The 22,017-nt window shown below is 42.4% G+C and overlaps 1 long non-coding RNA gene across 3 annotated transcripts in view; it reads left to right on the plus strand.

Moving 5' to 3' along the window:
• The window catches only part of LOC123800227 (uncharacterized), a 370,362-nt gene extending 353,328 nt beyond the window's left edge, over positions 1-17,034 (plus strand). For 2 of the 3 annotated variants that reach the window (XR_006781863.2, XR_006781864.2), the window contains 2 exons: positions 13,645-13,815; positions 14,333-17,034. This is a non-coding gene — a long non-coding RNA (uncharacterized LOC123800227). The remainder of the gene's footprint in view (positions 1-13,644; positions 13,816-14,332) is intronic. The other variant, XR_015724495.1, reaches the window with a different exon arrangement.
• The last annotated feature ends 4,983 nt before the right edge of the window (positions 17,035-22,017 follow it).

The raw sequence follows: 22,017 nt of genomic DNA on the forward strand, positions 1-22,017 counted from the left end.
AATAGTCTACTTTTCCTGCTTTTGGTGGGTAAAAGGCAAAGGCAAAAATATATATATAAACAGTTCAAAACTGATATTACTTAAGTCTTGAAATTTTATGCAATAATTTTCTGAAGGCAAGTAATCGTCTTGGATCTTGGGGACTTAATGAAGTCAAATGCCAGCCCTCACTGTGGGCACAGAAGCCAGGGCTCGTGTTGTTGGAATGAGGCCCAGGATGATCTCAGCCTGTGTGGAGACTGTATCGATGACCCCACAGTGCCTTTGTATTCGGCAGCAAAGTCTCTGTCACCAGGAGCCTCAGTGAACCTGCCCAAAGCTCTCAAGCCCATCACAGAAATACTGCCTGTCTCAAAACTTGCCTCAGGAAGAACCCGTGCAGTTTTCCTTTTTTGATTTTGTAATGATATAAGTCTTAAATCTTGTGGGGACCCATTCAGACCAGGGTTGGTATAAAGATCATGTCAAAGACAAAACATGTTAGCTAAAGCAGACGCCAAAAGAAATCTTATCTAAATGGCTGTTATCTGACTACAGCAGAGCGTCCAGAAAATACAACTACCGTTAATCCCCCCTCCCCAGGGAGTTTCCTGCAAATTCAGCTGCCACGGGGACAGACTGTCCATTCCCAGTAGCATCAAAAAGCACAGCAGAACCTTCCACACCTTCCTGTTAGATCCCTAACCAACATCACTACCACCCCTTTGTGTGAGGTTTGCTACAGGAACCTTTTTGTCTCTGCTAAGTGAGTGGGTGCCTGGTCACTGAGTACTTCCACCTGTGCATAGATTATCCTTGTCTTTTCTCTTGATAATCTATCTCTTGTCAGTTAATTTGCAGGCCCCCAATGACTAGACAGGAGTTGGAAGAAGAAATGTTTATCTCTTAACAGTTTCAGTGATGATTACAGACTACCGTTTAGATCCGAGGACCTCTGACCCAGCTGACCTGGGTAAATCTCCTTCTCTGTGCCCAGGGTCTGGTGGAGCAAGGCAACAAGCACCTCACCTTTTCTTTTCTTGCCAAGATTCAAATTAGCAGGAGAAAATAGTTACACGAACTAGCTCTTTGTATTTTGTGACTCTTGGTGTGAGTGCTCTTATTATATAGATCCTTTCCTTCCCAGGGAGTGCTCTTGGGGCCTGTCTGATTGTCTCATTTTGTGTCCTGGGAGCTTGGTTTGGATCTAGTGAGAGCATTCACTCTCTGGTTTTCTGTCTGCATGGGAGTGCACATTTTCGGATCTGTGCTCAGAAGAGGCTCTTAGGTTGGAGGCATGGGAATCTGTGGTCTGCAGGCAAAAAGAAGTGTGGGCACCCCATTTGCTACTTGTGTCCTGTAAACTATTGCCAGCTCTTAGGGGATTTGTCTAAATCCAAATAAAGGGTCTCAGTCCATAATGCCTCCTCATTCATTTCCTCATTGACTTGCTAGTGCTGGGAAGTACCATTCCAGCACCCTCCGCCTGGTGTGACAGATAGGAAGGTCTATGATTGGAGGGGTATCACTTTTATGAGAATCTAGAGACACAAGTTTTCACAGATATCATTCTTGTCACTGTTGGAATGAGATTCTTTGCTTGCTCTCTCTTTGGCTATCATCGGGAGTGACTTTGGATCATGGGGCTTCATTTTCCTGCACCCTTTTGGGGGGGCGCCTCCTGTGTCCATGGCTAAGTCATAGAAAGGCTTATTGGTTTTGAATCACACTTTGGAACAGGTATCCCCTTGGAGATCTTAAATCATCATTGGCCAGACAACAGATCCTTTGGTTTAGAAAAGCTTTTATATTTGAAAAGATTTTTTAAATAGCTCTCACCTTAAACAAACATCCTATTACCAGTATGGCAAGATCATCTTGAAAGGAGGACACACATGCACAAAAAAGATCAGCTAGCTTAAAAGGTTATTTTAACAAATTAAAGAACAGAAATCAGATTTAGAGCAGAAACTAAAATCTATACCCACCACAAACCCCTCCACCACCTACCTCCTGCAAATGGCCCACTTGGGGACAGATAATTAGGGCCTGATAGAAGGTCTTAAAGAAGTATTCCCTCTGTGGGTTACTTGGGCTCAAGTAGAATGATGTACCCAGAGGGAAGAAATATATCCTAAGCCTTTGTTGAATGATTTATAAAAAAAATTCCAAAGACACAGAGCTCTAAACGCAGAAGCCCTGGAACATGGAAATCTTTTGGTTTCCACCTGATACAAATAAGAAAATTCACAGTAATGTAGTTGGATGGGCAGGCTTTCCCCTTAATATTATTACTCATGCTGCCACTCCATTCTTTGAAGAATTAAAAATAACCATCCTCACCTTGTTAACCAAGTCTTTACGAAACAGAAGTGTGGCTCCAGGAGTAACCCGAAGCTCACCCATCTTCCTTACCAATCTCCAATCCTCCCCTGTTTGTCTCATGATGTTTGCAGATACTTTATTTTTTTTTTAAAGATTTTATTTATTTATTTGACAGAGATAGAGATAGCCAGCAAGAGAGGGAACACAAGCAGGGGGAGTGGGAGAGGAAGAAGCAGGCTCATAGCAGAGGAGCCTGATGTGGGGCTTGATCCCATAACACCAGGATCACGCTCTGAGCCAAAGGCAGACGCTTAACCACTGTGCCACCCAGGCGCCCCTGCAGATACTTTAAAAAGTCAGGACATTGCACTCAAGAAGAACAACTTAAAGAGTAATTGGCTAGGCTTCAGCATCCTCAAACAGGCTCCCCTGAACCCTTTTCTTAACTAGGCCTCAACCCGGACCTATTAAAAGCTACAGACTCTCAACACAAATAATTGTGTCCACCTGCCACGCCCCTCCCCCTTTATAATGCCTTCTTGAGAAAGCCCAGGAGAATTTACTGTTTGTCCCAGTCAAAACCCCTGAAAACCCTCTCTTTGGAGCAGTTACTTTAAGAGGTTGCATCCTTCCTGTCCCTCTTTGAGATGTAAATCTTCTGCCCCCCAGAACTGTCTTCTCAAAGACCTGAAAGCCATCTCTCAAATGCAAACGTCCAAGGAAATAACTCTGGCTCTCAGCCAGGGGTGCCTGCTTCTACTTGCACTACTGCTTCCTGTCATAAAATGTGAGAAATTTATTTCTCCTCCTGATAAGCACCAATGTTTCCCCTTACAAACCCACCATGCCCATTTCCTTAGCACACCCAGCCTCTAAAAAGTAACGTCTCAGTCCATTGACACAGTCACCTGAGGCTGAACTGCAGCCTCTATGTGGTCACGCATGAGGCAGAGAGAAAGAACTGGAAGGTCTCCCCCACAAATACTGATAAAAAGCTTTAGCCTTCCTATTGAACAAATAACATTCCATCCAGAAACATAGTTTGAATAAAAAGGGGGGCAAAGTTGAAAACGAACTCTTACATAAACTAGTGAGTTTTGTATTACTGTGAAAGCTGCAAGATCTCTGTGTGTACACGTATGTATGTTTAGGTATGCATGTTATATAATGTGGTATTTTCTTACCTCGGGATGTAGTGTCAAATTAATTGATAAAATTCCTCAAAAGAGCTCTAGTTTATTTGGCAAAGAAAAAGAAATGCTTAAATTAGTCAAATATTCCTAAAACTGAGAAACGTAGAAGCTAAAACAGATAGTTTTCAAATTCACATCATTTGGGTAAGTCTTGGGTAAATAAGACCAGTTTTATATTGTTGGTTTAATAAAAACAACTGTGTCTTCTGAGTTAACAGCATCAGATGCAAGCATGTATTTTTAGACTACTTAAGTTTATTAATCAAATAAGCTACTATTGTATTTGCTTGATGTTTAAGAGTATAAAACTTTACAGATTTGATTTTAATCAACTTTAATCATTGCTCTTATAAACTTTGGTTCAATAATAATTGTGTTTCATTATATATCTGCTTTAGACGTAGTTTCCAAAATCTTTTCGGTAATTTGAAACCTTAAAGTTATACTGAGTTAAGTTAAATGACAGATATTCATTGAATAGCTAGATCACTTTTAGATAAGATAACACACTGAGCCATTAATTACTGAACATAACTTTATGTACTTTGGGCTTCTTATTTATACAGAGAGACTAAAGATATTTGGATCTATTAATAAGCATGGTCTTTTTGTCACCTTGAGAAATTATACAACGAGGAAGCATAAGCCTCTAGAGATTGTGAGATAATATGTTGATAAATTTGCTAATTTAACTACAGAATACTGATATATGACAGTCAGTTTACAATTGTCTACTTCTTAGTTTTCTTTGCAAAATAAAGGTTACTAAGGATTGAGAATTATAATCAATATATGTAAATGAAGCTACAAGAAATAATAAGAATGAAGAAATAAAAACTCTGAATGCAAAGTATTCAAGGAATATTGGATTGTATTTGTTAAGGGGGGGAGAGTAATTTTGTCCTAAAGTAATTGTTTAAAGATTGTTTCAGAATGAGAAAGAGAAAAGTGAGGGACAAAACCATGAATGGCTTAGAAAGTTGTAAAGGGTTGGGGATTGAGGGTTTGCACAGTGCACAGAGAGAGAATCATATCTCATGTAGTCAAGCTGGCTAAGATTGAATGGATTTATTATAAGGTTTAAAATGAGTTTTAGTATCAGTATGTACCAGTGCAAAGCCGGAGTTTGATTCTCTCTCTCTTAAAAAGACAAAGTTTGTTGGACTGTTAGTCTGTTCTTAATAAGAAATTGTGAACAATTTTCTCTACCTTTTAGTAAAAAGCAGATTCTGTGTTTTATTGAAATAATTTCCAGTGCTTTATCATGTCTTTGATTATGTAAAAAAACCTAAGTCTCTTTTTCTCCCCCCTCAAAAAACTGATCTGGGATCTTGTTTAATTAGATGTTCAAACCTTTGACATTTTGGACAACTTCCTAAAATCAAATTCTAAATGAAGTATCCTTGACCCCAAACTGACTTTGAGACTCTCCAGAGAGTCCCTGGAAAATCTCAACCCTGGAAAATCACAAAGGATTTATTCCTCTTACCTTGTGAAAAGAGAGCTATACACTAACTCCCTAGAAAGTTGTTAATGCCCTCCCTATCCATGATATGTCTTGATATAATGTTATCCGCCATAATTCCAGTTATTATCTTAAAATGTTGTGTGTCACATAAACAACCAAATTTCTTCATCAGTTGCATTATTTTTTACAATGAACTCTCATCAAACTTTAACAGGGGTCATTTCAATTTTTTTGTCATTCTCAGGTGATTACTGTTTTATTCTGGTGCTTTCCTAAAAACTGTTACAATCAAGAAGCCAGAATACTTTGTCTTCAACAAAAGGAATATCTCAGAGAACCAAAGAAAGGTCTATAACAAGTACTCTGGGTTACAGGCTTCTTCTTCTTCTTTTTTTTCTTTCTTAAAGATTTTATTAATTTATTTGACAGAGACAGACAGAGAGAGAGGGAACACAGGCAAGGGGAGTGTGAGAGGGAGAAGCAAGCTTCCCACTGAGCAGGGAGCCAGATGTGGGGCTCAGTCCCAGGACCCCGGGAACATGACCTGAGCCAAAGGCAGATGCTCAATGACTGAGCCACCCAGGCACCCCTGTGTTACAGGCTTCTGATGGCATTGCTTAAACAACTGAGATCATGCCACTGGACTGAGTGAGGATTTCCAGAACTCTAGTGGAGAATCTTGTCAGTCCATCAAATTGCTAACCCAAGATCAAGTAGAATAAGAATTAATTACAAAGGACTGAATGAACAGATGAAAAAATGATTATAATATTTATAGTTTTGATTGTTTGGAACATTTCTGGTTCTTTAATGTTTTATTTTCTAGATATAATTTCTCTTTTCTCTTTTTTGGGTATTTTTTCTTATCTCTTAAGCTATCTGTAATTCACAACAATCTAGTAGGTTATATCTCTGTAAATGAAAGTGAAACATTTCTCTTTTTCTCCCTATCTAATCCCTCCAGAATTCAGAAACTCTTATTGCATGGTCTTATTTTCTTTGCAATATGATTATTTGAAAGTTCAATAAGAATCTGTTCATTCTCCTTATAACAGGACATAATTGAGAAATTTGGTTTATCACCAAGGCTTTAATTAAAATGTCCTATTTGAGAATGGTATGCTTAGAATCAGATATGACAGGACAGTTTTAAGGAATCGAGACTGACTTTATGGAGTCAATGTTTACAAAGCCCTTAAAAAACACCTGGCCTGCTAACTGGCTTATAGGTGAGTACAGAAGGTCACTTTCTGGCAGGCCCCAGGAACTTTAGCACTTTTGGGGGATCTTAAGAAAAGAGGAGATCACCCAAATCTATAGGAACTGCAGATGACATCTGATGAGTTCTTGGCTTGGTTTATAAGCATCAAAAGGAATTTAAAAGTCTAATCTGAGATTCCTTGTAATAGAGTAAAGCAAACATAAAAAGGCCTATGTGGTCAGTTACCACTCTTGCTGCTTTTATGTAAATGATCAGGCCAAATTTAGTGAGACTAGGCTTATTTTGTAAGGAAGAGTAATCTTACTTTGATTATCTTTGATTAAGATGGGGTGATTGTAGAGAAAAACTTTATGTTTCCATGAAAAATAATAACCTACCCTCCTGTGTTATCAGCATTGAGTCTTGTTCATTGTTTTTGAGCTCTTTTTCACCTCTTTGTAAGCTGTACCCTGCTGTCTTACATATTTTGTCGGTAATTAATGTTTCCAATTTTTCTCCCATTCTGACTTGGTATCACTGGGAATCAAAACTGCCTTTTTTCCTGAAGCCCAGCAAGCTGAAGCTGGACAACTTGATGTAACTGTAAAGGATTTATCACCACAACAGTGTGGTCTACTTCACAGTAGAACACCTGCATCTTAGACGTTCTGCTCCAGGAAGTAAGCATGACTGACATTACCACTACCATCCTCACTACAAATGCTTTGAACCCAACATCTAGAAACTTTTTTTTTTTTTGGAAGGGAAGATTGGGGGTGGGGGGGAAGTAAAGGAAGAGGGAGAGAGGGAATCTTAAGCAGACTCCACGCCCCGTGTGGAGTCCGACACAGGGCTGGATCTCATGACCCTGAGATCGTGACTTGAGCCAGAATGAAAAGTTGGGCGCTTAACTGACTGAACCACCCAGGTATCCCCCAACATGTAGAAATCTTGACTGGCTTCCCTCTTGACTCAGAAACTGGGTTCATAGTCTACTCCAACCATTATTCTTTGTTTTTCTTGCCCTTTCTCTATTTTTCCTTGAATCTTCTAATTGGAACCTTTCTCCACGGCAATCAAGCTTCTTTTTTTTTTTTTTTTTTTTTTTTTTTTTTGGTGAAACTTCTAGGGAAATTTCAGATGGGAAGAATGAGGGGAGCCATTCAGACCTCCAGAGTTGATTTTACAGTGAAAACATTTGAGCTAAAAAATGTACAGAAAGAAATCTTATTTTAACTCCTCTTATCTGACCAAAGCAGAGCCTCTAGAATATACAGGCTGCCATTAACCCCACTCTGATGGGAGTTTCCTGTAAATTCAGCTGCCTTAGAGACAAGACTGCCTATTCCCATTGCCATCCAAAAGCCCCATAGAAAGCCTCTTTTTATCCTTGGCTGCTGAGTGAGTTACCTATCCCTGAGTAGTTCCATGTGTAGACATAAGTAAACCTTGTCTTTTTAATTTATCTATTGTCGTTAATTTGCAATTCCCAATCACTGGACCCAAGTTGAAAGAAAAACGGATTTCCCCGCCAAGAGTCTCCTCTCTGCTGCTTACAATGGACTGCTCCCTGATGAAGGCAGCTCTGCCATGGCTACAGAATTTGCTTACGGGCAGGTGTGTATTTACAGAGCGGGCAGCTGAGCAGGTTGTGACCGAATGTCCTTAGGAATTTCCTTTGAGAGTCAAAGCTTATTAAAGCAGAAACACTTCCCAGAAGATCAGAAATCTATCTTCAAACCAAGCTCATTCCCCTGCTTGTTGCATCATCAGGTCAGGCAGCTTAAAATAAATTATCTATTAAAAGTCAGCCACTTACCAAACTCACCTTCCGACACTTCCAACAGTAGTTTTGGGAAATGTACTGGAAGGACTCCTACAATGGTAACTTGACCAGGCTCTGCCTGATGACATCGTCTTGGAATGTTGGTAAACTTCTTTTGGCATATGCTCCAGGGGGAAGACAGTTGTCTAAGTTAATGACAACCCTTAATTGGAGGCAGTTATGAGCTTTGGTGTCTGGTAGACTGGGCTCAACTCCCAACTCGACAACTTCTTAGTTTTGCAACCTTGAGCAATGCTTTAACTTCTCTGAGGCTGCCTCAGTTTCCTTATTTGCAAAGTAGGGGAAATAACACTTAACTTGAAAGATTTGGGGAGAGATTAGAATGAAAGAAATGTATATGCAAGTGCTTAATTTTCTTCCTGGCTTATTGAAGGTGCTTTCAAAATCACTTGGGACACGGGATTAGCCCTCTGTAGGCAGCAATGACACAGCTCTTTTCTATATTATAACATGTACCCTACTTCATTTACTTAATTTTCCACGTTTCTTTTCCTGTTTCCATTATTCCTGGAAAAAGATCACACCTGATTTATACAGACAGAAAACATATTCAGTCTTTCCTATGAAAATCAAATGAAAATTTTTAAAGAGGGGAATATCTTTGGTCATTTTCTAAATAATAATAATTTAAAAAAACCTCAACTGTTTAATTTCATGAAGTTTTCTAGATTTTCCTCTAGCTTAGGTCTGGTGGGCACAAGCTGATAGGGAGTCTGGATCCCCTTCTCTTGTCCTTTCCTTGCATGTATAAATCTCATTATAATTGGCTCTACCCACCATGATCTGGCTCTACTCACCGTGACGAGCCGCCCTGAGTCTGGACTGACTGCATTGGGCAATACGCAGGCCAAGATCTTTCTGGTCAGGGCTTGGCAGCATGAATTAAAGAGGATGCCAACATTGTTGCCAAATGGATGGCTCATATTTTCCATCTTGGTCTTTGTGGATGGCAACCGTGCTCCCCGTGGTGCCCAGTTGTGCAACAGACGCCAGAGGCACCGAGCCAGAGAAAGGGCCTAGGATGAGTTTAGGCCTTCCTCATAGACATGGGCCTGGGTTGGGCTAGCAGATATGCATGTGTTCAGCTTGAATAATCCGCTATGGCAGATTAGACTAAGGCTTGGTTGGGTAGAAAAAATCAGAAACAGAGGCTGAGAGTGGCCCTAGGGATAGCAAGAAGGGGTGGGTCCAAAGGAGGAACTTGAGCTGGTGTTGATGTAGAGATGGGGTGTGGTCATCAGATCAGATCAGACTCAAATGAGAGGAGAGGAGGAGTCAGGTAAGGCCATCGCTTGGACACTACCAAAGACAATAACCAAAGTCATTTTGGATGCTTCCAAAAGGGCATGCGATGCTGATGGAGGCTTCCATTTACCAAAGTGTGGCTTAGAATTTCTCTTGGCAGCTCCACTATGGGGGCAGTCAGTCTGTTTTTCTCTAAGAACCAGTTCAGGATGGGCTGGGAGAGTGAAAGGGGGCTTCTGATTCCACTGGAACAAAAGCTGAATATTCTTTGGACCATGGCCACCACATCTTTTTAGATAAGCAGTTCTGTTCCCTGAACTGAAATCTGAGGCAAAGACTAGGATTTTCTCTGTCTACTCACGGGGCATGGAGAAAGGTACCTGCCATGGGGCATCTAACCAGAGAAAACTGGTGCTTTAGGCAAAGTGTTTTTCAACTTCTGTCTCCACGTGAGAGTGATATGGTTGGTGAATTTCAGGGAATATATTACGAGGCTAGATGTACCATCAAGGAAATCCATCTCTTGCACTAAATGCTTACCTGTCTATAAGCATTTCTATCCGTGATACCCCAGAAAGGATAAAAATTTTTGTTAACGATAAGTAGGTGTCACTGTCACCAGTTATGAATAATTGTAAGACCCTTTGAGGTCCCTTAAATAACTTATCAGTCCCAGACCTGGGGTTTTTATTGACCTGTGCTTGGTCCCTCAGCCCGGTCTATGGCTCATAAAACCCTGGGGATAGGAGAGGAGGTGAATGATGAGGAGCCACTCCCATAAGATCTCTGGCCTCTTTTGGTGGGGCACATGGCTCTCAGGGCTTCCTATACCTTCCAGAACTCTTTCCAGAACCTGTAACTCTCCTGAGTCTTCTAAGCATCCCTGGAAATGAAAAGATCCTTGGGCTAGGCAGCGTGTGAGGTCCTTCCTTGCTGTAGAAATATGAGGTCAAGAGACTTCCACGACCTCTTTGGTAGTGATGTTCACACACAAAGTAGGGGCACCTGGGTGGCTCAGTCAGTTAAGCATCTGCCTTTGGCTCAGGTCATGATCCCAGTGTCCTGGGATCGAGCCCTGCATCAGACTCCCTGCTTGGTGGGCAGCCTGCTTCTCCCTCTCCCTTCTTATGCTCTCTCTCACTTTCTCTCCCTCTCTCAAATAAATAAATAAAATCTTCAAAAAACACAAAAAACAAAAAGCAAAGTAAAATGAGCATTGTGGGATTGCAAGAATCAGGACTCCTATGTTGTGGAAGAGTGCCATATCTTTCTTGAGAGCTTCATTCTGTCCTAACATGGCGGCAGCCATTTACTGACCCAGCACTCTGTGGCCCAGCCCCATCCTAACCAGGTGTCCTTCCAGAGGGAGAGCCAGCCTTCCCAAAGGACCACACCCTAGTTCTCTAAGGCTGCCAGGCCACCTGGGTTTTCCCTCATTAACTTTCACGAGACTCTAGAACATATTATATACATTAAGGACATAAATTAAAAGTCTGCATGTGACAGTTTCTCATTGGCAAATGAAGCCTCAGTCCTAGACAAAGGAAATAAATCGGCTTTACAGTACATCTGAAAGAAAAAGAAAAAAAAGAAAACTGAGACTAAAACAAACAAAATCCTTGGCTTCTTCAAGGTTCACATATAAATAGAGACCTTGCAATTTTCAGCAGAAATGTCTTTGTACACATCAAAGCAAGATACAGGTGCTTAAAGCTTGTAATAGATCCCGAATGTCTTCAGAATCTGAGGTAACATGCAATGTAGGGTGAGGGGAAATTTTCACGTATCTCTGGCCCGTGCAAAAATGACCTCATCTATCTGGATCCTGTCCACCTACAAGGCACTTCTTAGATTGAATTATCCAGGTGATTGCTCTCTCCCTCCAACATACTTTCCATGTATAAAAATATCTTAAATTAACACTAAACATGATGCCATTTTAAAATATTGAACTTGAGCTTTTATAGTGTTTTGCACATCTATAGTTTGACTTGTATTTCCTGGTATTTTTCATTTTTGTAATACTGTTTAAAAAAAAAAACAAAAAAAAACCTCAGTTGATTTGTGTGGCTGAGCTCCCCCGGGGAATAGGCTGACCTCCAGCAGCTCCTCACTCCACCCCCAGTAGGAGCTTGAATAATGACTGAGTGACAAAGTGTCCCATTCAGTTATTATTCAACTATATTAAATTGCTAAAGTTGGTAATTGGAGCATATCTTATTACAAAGGCAAAAGTTCAACATTTTTCCCCAGGCACAATAGGCTTGCACATTTAAAAACTTCTGGTCTGGTGAGGAATAGATGTCAGGGCACCGAGCATGCACAAATTAAACAGGGAAAAATATGTTAACCAACCCTGGGCAAAATTGCCAGGCACTACCTTGAAGATATTTAGCATTCATTCTCAAGCTTCATGTAAAGGGGTGCAAGAGATGAAGTAGAAGGGAATCTTGAAAATCCATCAGTATTCCCAAGCCCTATTAGGCTTATTCAACTGAAAAGCTATCATTTAAAATACTAGGGACCAATAGTTAGACAGTAAACACAAAATGTTTGTATTATGTTTTTTGTCTACTTTTATTAGTTGGTACCCACACCATACTGATATTAAATATCTTGAAATCTCATTAGATTATATTGAATCCTATTTGGATCTACAGCTATAGACTATTTACTGGAAGTGGCATCTGAGCTAGGGCTGAGGCATCTAATTTGCTGTAAAATGGCATTCCAATGAAGGAACAGCTTGAGTAAAGACAGTCGGAGCTTTGGGTATCTGCTAGGATGTGGTCACCCCAAGTCATTGCTTCAAAGAACAGGAAGTGAGTGTTGGGGAAACTACAGAAACCATAGTCTATGGCATTATTCTTCAAAGGTACCTCATCAGAAGATTCCTTTGGAGCACACATTTAAGAATCCAGATTCCCAGATGCCTTCCCTGCAGATTGTGAATGCTAGATCTTGGTAGGCCTAGGAATCAGTGTTTTTAATAAGTATTCCGATAATTCTTATGGTAAGGCAAATGTGGGAAACACTATGCAGGTGGTGGTACTCACTCATTATATACTCCTTCTTTTATTCACTTATTTAGTGCTCACTCTGTTGTTTCTCAAAGTGTGATCCTGGATCCCCTACATCAAAATCATCTGGAGTGTTTGATTAAAATCCAGACCTTGGGCCCTATCCCAAACCTACTACATCAGAATCTCCAGATACAGGACCCAGAAATCTGCATTTTCAATGAGCATCCTATGTGACTGTTATGTAATACCATTTGAGAATATCTACTATGCGTCAGGTGCATAGCATGTCTCTTCAGGTTATCCGTTCCCAGTTAATATGCGTCCAACACTTCGTCAAAGATTTACTGATTCACTGATTTACATCAGTGAATGGTGTACGTAGCAGTAACGTAAAGGGCGAAGGAAGACCATCAGCTCCTCCTGCTTTAAATTGGAAGTCTGCAAGGCTTGTAGGAGCAAGAAGGGAAGCTGCCCTACAAATGGAGTGGCCAGGTTTTGGGGAACGTGGGAAATTTAAGTGAGGTCCAGGCCCCTTCAAGGTCTGGTCTCCGGAGCCTGTGGATGGGCCAACCAACGCCTGGTTGGAGTTGGCTCTGCAAAGGCTCCACAGTCCTAGGGTCAGGTGGTGGGGCTCAGACGAGAATTCTCACTTGGAATTTCCTGCCACAGCTCCAGCCCTGCAGGACATAAATATACTTTACTTCTCTCCTTTCTTCTCCCATTTCCTTGGTTTTGTTTGTGCAACCGTAATGGAACTTACCCAGGCATTGTTTCACTTTGACCCCATATCAAGGTCCGCTCTGAATTCACTTTCTCCATCAGAAGCCTGTGGAGTGTTCATTGTTCCTGTGGACTTTTACCGATGTACAATTGTTTTAAAAATAACTTGTCCAAAGTGTAGCTGGAAAATAATAAGTAAATTTATTTCAAGTAAATTTTGGCTGACGATTCCAATTCTGATTTCTCTGACGGCTCATGTAAATGAAAGTTCAGGCAAATGCGTTTCTGGTTTTGAATGGTAAAAGAAATGAAAACTCGCCATGATAATGAAGTACGCAGGAATCTTGTGTAATTGTAGCTGTAGCACAGAATTTGAAGTCAGGACATTGGAGTGAATCTCATTCTCCTCATCTGTAAGGTGGGAATAATGAGACCTGTTTCAGCTACCTCACTTGATAAACTATAAAGCTTTATACCAACAGTGATTGTTGTTTTTAATATTTTTTTTTCTTGCCACTTTGTCCCCTCCAGCTTCAGATGTCATTGAAACATTTTTAGATAGTATGGGTCAGCCTAAAATAAAGCACTAGAAAGACAGGAGTTTGGGGGAAAGTTGCTTACCATTGAAATTGTCTTTATTACAGAGACAACTCTTTGGACAAAAGTATTATTTTTGCTCAGGTCTGATAAGGAAGAAGTATGATCGAAATAGCAAAGGTCCCCGTGACAAATGAAAGGCGTTTGGAAACTATGGTGCATTGTTCTGCTCTTCTGGAAGGCAAAACACTGCCGGGATGAAGACAGAGCTCTTCCAAGTGGGTGATGAAATTTACTTTATTGACATTATCAATAAGGATGTATTTGTGGGAAACAAACATGAAGTATAGCTCACACTTAGAGGACTTGGCAGGTAAGCACAGGGAAGTGGGATGTCTGATCAGGAGGCTTAACCCTTTGGGCTTATTTGGCATTGGTTTCATGCCTGATTAGCTGTGTGATTTTTCAGTAATTATCTTTCTTTGTAGATGCTCAACTTTCTTATACATAAAATGGGTATAAAACTTTCCATTACACATTATAAGAGCACAGGCCCTGTTTTTTACTTGAAGTAAAACGTTGTACATAGTTTATCATTACTAGGTAAGAAACATTCTGTCCTACATGTGGGTTAAAATCAAGAAAGATATACAACAGAGATGGCAAATCACAGCATAACACACAGGCCTCTGTTTAATATTTTGACTTGTGTAATATGAATACCTTACTTTTGGTTTTCTGGGTTTTTTTTTTTCCTCTTTCAAATAAGTGCATATATATCTACCCTTTTGTTAGATCATCAAAAGTTAAAAACACGGCCCTCTTGAGGACAGCAGATGGAAAAGGAGCTTCATGGTTCCATATCATCTCTCTGCACTTCCTAGAATCTCGTGAGAAGAATGAAGAGTTTTGGTACATGAGATTCCAGTTCATAAAGTTAATGGTCCAGCCCTAAATTCATGCGTATTACAAGTTGATGAATCATTGCTGGTTCCTGCAGAATTTTTTTAACTGGAAAAAAGGTTAGTGTATTGATTGTTAAAGTTGTCGAGTTGACAAATCCAGATAACAAAGAACTTCTCTTTTAGGATTAGCTAGGAGTCATAGCGTGTTTAAAGCCAGAAGGAACCTTCAAAACCATCAGTTTATAGAGGTGAAATCTGATACACAGAGGTAACTTGAAACAGTAGTAATAGGAAACGTTTATTGAGTGTTTTATGTGCTGGATATGTACAAAATGACTTGCATGTATTCTTTCATTTAACGTTCAGGACAATCCTCAGAAATAGGTGATGTGATTAATGCCATAGTAGAGGTAAGGAAACTGAAGTTAGAACAAATTAAGCCATGTGCTCAAGATTACACAGCCTGTTAATTTTCCTGAGCTGCCTTGGTGTCTTCGTCAGTTCCTGTTGCTGTAACAGAGACTTGTGGCTTAACCAACAGGACTTTATTTCTCACAGCTCTGGAGGCTGGGAAATCTGAAATCCAGGTGCTGGCTGATCTGGTATCCAGTCAGAGTCCTCTTCCTGGTTTACAAATAGGTGTCTTCTTGCTATATCCTCATGTGGTGGAGGGCCATCTTCCCTTATAAGGATGCTAATCCTATTCCTGAAGGCTCCACCTTCATGACCTAATCATCTCCCAAAGGCCTCACCTCTTAATACCATCACACTGGGGGATTAGGCTTCAACATACAAATTTTGTGGGGGACACAAACATTCAGTCCATGGCACGTGATGAGAATTATTATTAACATTTATTGAGCATACATGATGTGTCAAACACTGTACATGGCACTAGGAACACAAAGGTAAAATAATGAGATATGTTCCCATCTTTGTGGTATATACAGAGCCATGGGGGACACAGACAGGACTTAACCATTACACGAACACATAATTACAGACTAGGAAAAGTGATTTTGAAGGGAAAGAGTAGGAGATGTGAAAGCAGAAGACTTTGTCTAGTCTGGGGAGTCAGAGTGGCTTATTAGGGGCTAGAACCACTGGGCTGTGATCTGAAGGGTGAGAAAGAGTTAATTAGAACAGTTGGGGGAACAGAAGAGTGTTTCAGACTCAGGAAATGCAAGTGCAAAGACCCTTGGCTGAAGCACAAAGAGCTGGATTGAGGGTGGGAGGTAGTGGAGTGAGGCAAACGCTTGGCAGGGGCCAGATTATCCTGAGATGATTGGTCTTCATCATGAGAACAGTGGCTTCTGGAAGTATCCTCAGTAAAGGTCACCAGTGACACAGTAGTTACCTCGCCTTTCCCCAGGTTCCATGGAACACCTGAGGGCAGAGTCCTTGGGTCCCATGGTCCTCTAGTGTCAGGTACTCCAAAAACCTCAGGGATCTTTCTCTGCTCCACTCCTCTTCCATCCCCTCAACGTAAGGCTGTATAGTAAACTCTTTAAAAAATGTGTGGGGGGGGAGCAGGGGAGAGTTCCAAACATTTATTCTTGCTAAGTTTTCCACAAGCTCAAATCTCATGTACTGCTTTGACTACATTTAGTGAGGCTACTTACATTTTTGGAATACAACTATTTTTGAAACAGTGTACTTGTCCAATATTTTGCTTTATCCCATGTTCATTAATAGCTCTAAAATGTCTATGCTGGGGCACCTGGGTGGCTCTGTCAGTTAAGCATCTGCCTTCGGCTCAGGTCATGATCTCAGGGTCCTGGGATTGAGCCTGTGTCAGACTCCCTGCTCAGTGGGGAGTCTGCTTCTCCCTCCCCCTCTGCCCCTTCCCCCAGTCATGTTCTCCGTCTCTCTCAAATAAATAAAATCCTTTAAAAAAAATTAAAAGAAATAAAATGTCTATGCTATTAAGATCTCACTTGGGTTGAGAAGTCATTCCCCCATTACCACCATGCTTATTGGCAAAAATCATTTTTCACCCATGGTCTGGCTGCTAAATTTCCCATTAGAGCTTCTTTCTTTAGACTAAAACATTATGCAGTATGTTAAAATAAATGAATAATCTAAAAACATGTAACACTTAGGTTATCAGTCATTTACACCACAATGAAAGCAACTTTCAGATCTTTTCCATTGGGCAAGTTTCAATAGAGAGAAATGGAGGAGAAGTGCAGAAGGTCATTGAGCTTCTGATTAAGGTGAAAGGGGAGCTGAGAGGCATGTGGAGGAGGAGGGGAGCTGTGCGGAAGAGATTCTGCTCTTCGAAGCTGGCAAATTTGAACATTGTCAACTCTTCTTTCTTTCCCGTTCATAAATGCTATTTATTTATTCTTTGGTAATTATCCATTACAGTGAGTAAATTTCTGGTTAAAATTTTTACTGTGGTTTCCTTTAGGCTGTAATTATTTGAAAACTCTTGATTAAAAATAGTAACTTGAAATACAAATATTTAACCCTGGCTATATAACCAATTGTCCAAATAAACTTAACATTTTTTCACATTTAAGTTATTTTCTACTCCAATACCGTACAATTTTTTAAAGGACTACCATGCCTGAAGGCATCATTTGGCTTAATGGGAGATGCAACTTTAAAACAAAAAAAACAACACAAACAGTAACTAAATTCGACAGCAGCATGATTCAAGATGATTGACACTTGAGAGTGAGCATCCAAGACTGTTTCATGAATAGTAGGGGAGTTTGGCTTCAGCTGAACATTTTCTTATCAGTGTTTGTGCTACTGGTTTCCAGGCAATGTATAAATTACGCTTGCTTGCATGTGGTGCAGAGAATTAGGGCAAATCCATCTTTTAGGAGGCAGCCAGGCTCTACCTGATTTATTAGTTATGGTACCAGTAGACCCACTAATGGGAGGACTCCCACGGAGACACGACAAGATGGCAGCTTTGTGCTAAGTCAGGAAGACTCAGGAACTCTGCTGGTACACTGGGCTTATTGCCTGGCTGGAAGGGAACATGCTGGAGTGGTCAGAGGGACGTGGTCTTTCTGTTTGAAACTTGCATCTCCATGGGCTTTGAAGTAGTTTGTGAGGTTCTGTTTCAGGCTGTGCAGCCTCGTACCAGGTGTTGAGCCAGAGGTAACTGCTTTGTTAAGTTTCCTTCAAAGCCTGTTCAAGGACCTGGCTTCAAGAGTAAAATGTGTCTGATGTTTGGGGATGGCTTGCATTGTTACGGGTGTAAAGTGATTCATCCTCCCCACAACAGCCTCTTCTGAACAGAAAGAGGTAAAATGGGTCACTATGTCACAGATAGCCTAGGAATAGAGAAAAACTCGGGACAGAACTGTCCAGATGGAGGGCAGCTGAAATCCAACGATGGTCAGAAACTCACTTGAGCTCCACTCAGCAGGCGCCTGGGGCATCTAATGGAAAGTGGAGGTGAGTCATGGCACACGCGGTAGGACAAAAGGAAAGCTGCCACACGGATGCTTCTTTCTTAAAGGGGAATGTTAGCTAAAAGGGAAAAACCTGTCCTTCCTTTATATGGAGAGCTGACTGGTTGTCAGCGTCTTGTCGAATGCCAAAGGGCAGCAGTTAGCATGTCTGGTGCAGAGTGAGGCAAAGGAGGAATTGAGACTTGTTTCATCAAACAGTTAAACTGGGAAAGACAGGTTACTTGGTTTATTTGATCAGATTGTAATCGTGACATTTTCAAAGCATTTGGCTGTTTCCCCCCCACTTATCAGCCTCCTTTTTCTCACCTAAAACCATATGATTCAACCAGAAATTCTGTTCCACAAGCATTTAAAGAGGCCAGAGGTGAATGGCAGGGGACTGGTCTGAGGGCCCCAGCTCCACCCCTGCCCCTTCCCTTCTGCACTTTACAAAGCAGGTACTCCTTGGAGGGGAAATCCGGCTCCCGTAAATCACCAATAGCTTTTCTGAATTTGTTACCCATACTGCTCTTCTTCTCGCATCGGGCCGCAGCAGGTGGCATTTGCAGTGAGGGGAAGTAGTGGAGCATTGGCGGGGGTGGTGGCAGGGGGGAAGCCCACTGGGCTGCACGGTGCCGTCACAGGGAGCAAGACAACTTCCTTTCCCGCTTGCTAAGTACCAGGCTGAGCCATCCTGGGTAGCGTGCTTTCCCTCCTGTGCCTCCGAATCATGGCTTTCCTGTGCTGACTTATCCCTCCCTCTGGAAGAAGAAAGAGATAAAATCTGGGGAAGAGGGAGAAGCGAGCTTTGAGTGGAGGGAGGCTCACAGAAGCTCAGTGAGGCACCTCAGTGAAGAGGAGAGAGGCGCAGGGTCTACATCAGGAGGGTCTTCCAGATCCCCCCCCCCCCCCCGCTGACCCCTGAAGCTCTTGCTCCGTGTGCACCAGCCTCCAAATCTCCTCCTTCCTTCCTTTCTCATCCCCCCCAGAGAGCTCCCATTGGCAGTAGCAAGCTGTCAGAATTTACCCTGTTCTCATTTAAGGAGCCTGAATTCCTGCTTGGAACGAGACAGCTGAAGTTCAACCTGCCCTTCCTACTGTTGGGGAATTAAAAGTCAAGCCAACAAACAGAGCTGTCTTCACATCAATGTGGAAAGAAAGGCAACTGATGCATTATTTGAGTACGCACAACAGAGCACATGCAGATAGGTAGCTTACAAGACCCCGCAGAGTGAGGATGAAATTTCACACCATTTCTACAGCAAAGCAGAAGAAATGGCAATAGAATATCTCTCACCTCAAGAGGCAAATATGTACATCTTGAGACCGGTTCCCAGGTTTACTCTGGGGACATGTGTTTACGCATGAGGGGGCATGAGGCCCATGACCTTGAAGACATCTCTGCATGGTAAAGCTGGAGATGGGGCTTATCGAGTCCCTTGGGAGACCCATTTACCTTCTCAAAGGCTAGAGCAAGGATTCAGGCCCGTTCCCTTTTCGAGGAGACCCTTACTACTAACAGTCATAGCAAACGGGCTCTTCTGCATGGACTCAACCTCTCGTAATTAAACACCATCCTGTTCTTCGCACACCTCCATCCCGGAGGCTGCATGCCGCCCTTCGCGGCTTTTCTCTCTCACTGCCACCCTTTCCCTGAGTGCTTCTGTATAGCAGGGCCTGTGGTGAAGCGTCGGGCCCCAGAGTACGGTTTTCCCACGTGACAGCACCCTGTGGCAGAGCCAGGTCCTGTGGAGATAGAGATGCCCGTTCCCTGAGGGCCCGGGGCAGAAAAGCGATCCGATGAAAGGCCTCTACACTCAACTGTGACGGATGGCACCCCTTTAACCTGCTCACTGGAGCTTCTGACATGAAGAGGTAGGGAAAGAGTCCCTTTTGTCCCTTCGACCAAATGTTAACATCAGCTCCACAGGGTTGGCGATTGGGAGCAAGGAGTACGCGAGGCCTCTTTATAACTGCCAGCCTATATTTAGCTCCTAACACCTACTTAGTGCATCTCAAACTTGAGTTGATGCTTGCGATGCCTATTTAAAGTGCACGCTTCTGGGGGCGCCTGGGTGGCTCAGTGGGTTAAGCGTCTGCCTTCAGCTCAGGTCGTGATCCCGGGGTCCTGGGGTTGAGATGCTCTGTGGGGAGCCTGCTTTCTCCCTCTCCCACTGCCCCTCCGCCCACTTGTGCTCTCTCTTGAGAAAAGTGCACACTTCTGATGCATTTGTCTAACTCAGCTTTGGGATGGACCCAAGGAAGCTACGTTGTTATAAAGCATCTAGATGACTTTGGTGCTCGTGATACTGAGAAACACCCACTTTCTTCACGCTGCTGCCTAACGCATACGCACAAGCCAGTCTGCCCAGCACGAGCCTATGAGCCCAGCCTGGGGCTCCTGGAAGGTAGGCTAACACATGCCAACAGTGACCTAGGCTCCCTTAATTGTGCCCTTTGGAAATATTTACCGACGTAAATGGCTCTGGGGGCCAGGTCTCAGGGACATTAGTAAGTATTAAGGGATATAACATGTCAGAAAACTGGGTTAAACCAAGTTAAACAAGTATTTTTACTGCAGGACTTAAATCTTTGAACATGTGGGTATCCTGTGGTGCTCGAGGAGTAGCAGATCTCAAACACAATGTCCCAAATTTCTATGTCTGTGGAGTCCTCTGCTTGAACTTGGAACACATATTGGGAAGATGGGATCGAGGAGTCTTTAGGGCTGCATCGGGACAGTTTTCTTCTCTGCGTGAATGGCTACTAAAGTGCTCGTTTGGCTGTCTGATGTAATGCTAGACATGTTAGTGTATGTGGGCTGCACCACGTACGGGACAAATAAATCGTACATTGGGTGATATGCAGTCCCAGGTGCCAAGTCACGTCTACTCTATGGTAGAGTCACATACACTCCACATTTTTACTTCATCTCCACATAATCCTGTGAGGTGGGTATTATTATTCATTCTTACTTGACGATGAAGAAACTGGGGTCAGGAGAACTTAAGTAACTTGTTCAAGATTACACCATCACTAGATGATGTAGCTGAGATTCAAATCCAGGATTCAGACCCAAATCAATCTGACTTCAGACCCATATCCTTATACTCCTCCGCGCGCCTAGCCACATAGTAATACTTTCAGTGGAACCTCACCGTATGTGGGATTAGGTTCTAAAGTCACGTGCAATCAAAGGTAAATGAGAAAATATTTAAATCTCCCAAAATGTACAGTCATACAAGGTTCTGGGCATAACCCTGTCCAGTATTGTGTTGGTATTAATATATGATGCACAATATAATTTTACAGCATTTTTATTTTTAAGTATATGAAAGAGAAAACTTGTATAATTGAATTCATGTCAATTAAACATCCAGAGGATGCTTCTCTACATATGCACGTGTCGAAATGTGTGCCCCATGAACAATGGTGACATTTTATGCAATCATACAACTTTAGCGCCTGAAAGGAATCAGTGATCAATGAGTTTGTTTTACACTTGAGGGAACTGAGGCCCCAAGAGGTTGTCGTTTGACCAACCTCACTGTCTACCTTTGCTCCCAACAGGCTTTGTGACCCTGAGTGTCTGCTCCCTGAGTGTCAGCTGGGAGGAGAGTAGCAGCCACCTGCCTTTCTTCTGCCCATCACGGCCCTGCTGAGTTGATGAACGAAGCACAGGGAATGGGCAGGTGGTATGAGGTGGCTGACGCCCGGCCTTCACATCTCACCGGGAGGCAGTTGCTTTCACGGGGCCACTGGCTGCAGCTTCAGCAGCACCTGGAGACTGTCTCCCACGGGAGACAGGTTCCCAGCCTCTGCCTCTTGTCTGTGCAGTTCGTAGGATGGTCCAAACTGGTGGACCCATAGAAGGGCCCAAGGGGTGTATAAAGGGAAGGAAATCTGTAGCTATGGAACTCTGTACGCCTCCTACACACACACACACACAGAGAAAGAGACACACACACACACACACACACACACACACACACCCCGCACACTTGCTCCATTCCTTTGAAAAAGGAAGAAGCCAGACTATGGGATGTGGCCAGCTGTTTGGTCTCTTAATTGTGTACTGATCTAAGGAATGGGGCCAGCTGTGGAGAGGGTGCTCACGGTTTTTGGTGGGGAGGGCAGGGATAGTTCCAATCTAATCATAAGG

The sequence above is a fragment of the Ursus americanus genome, chromosome 5 (genome assembly GCF_024610735.1).
Source record: "Ursus americanus isolate L20-20 chromosome 5, mUrsAme1.1.p, whole genome shotgun sequence".
NCBI classification, from domain to species: Eukaryota; Metazoa; Chordata; class Mammalia; order Carnivora; family Ursidae; genus Ursus; species Ursus americanus.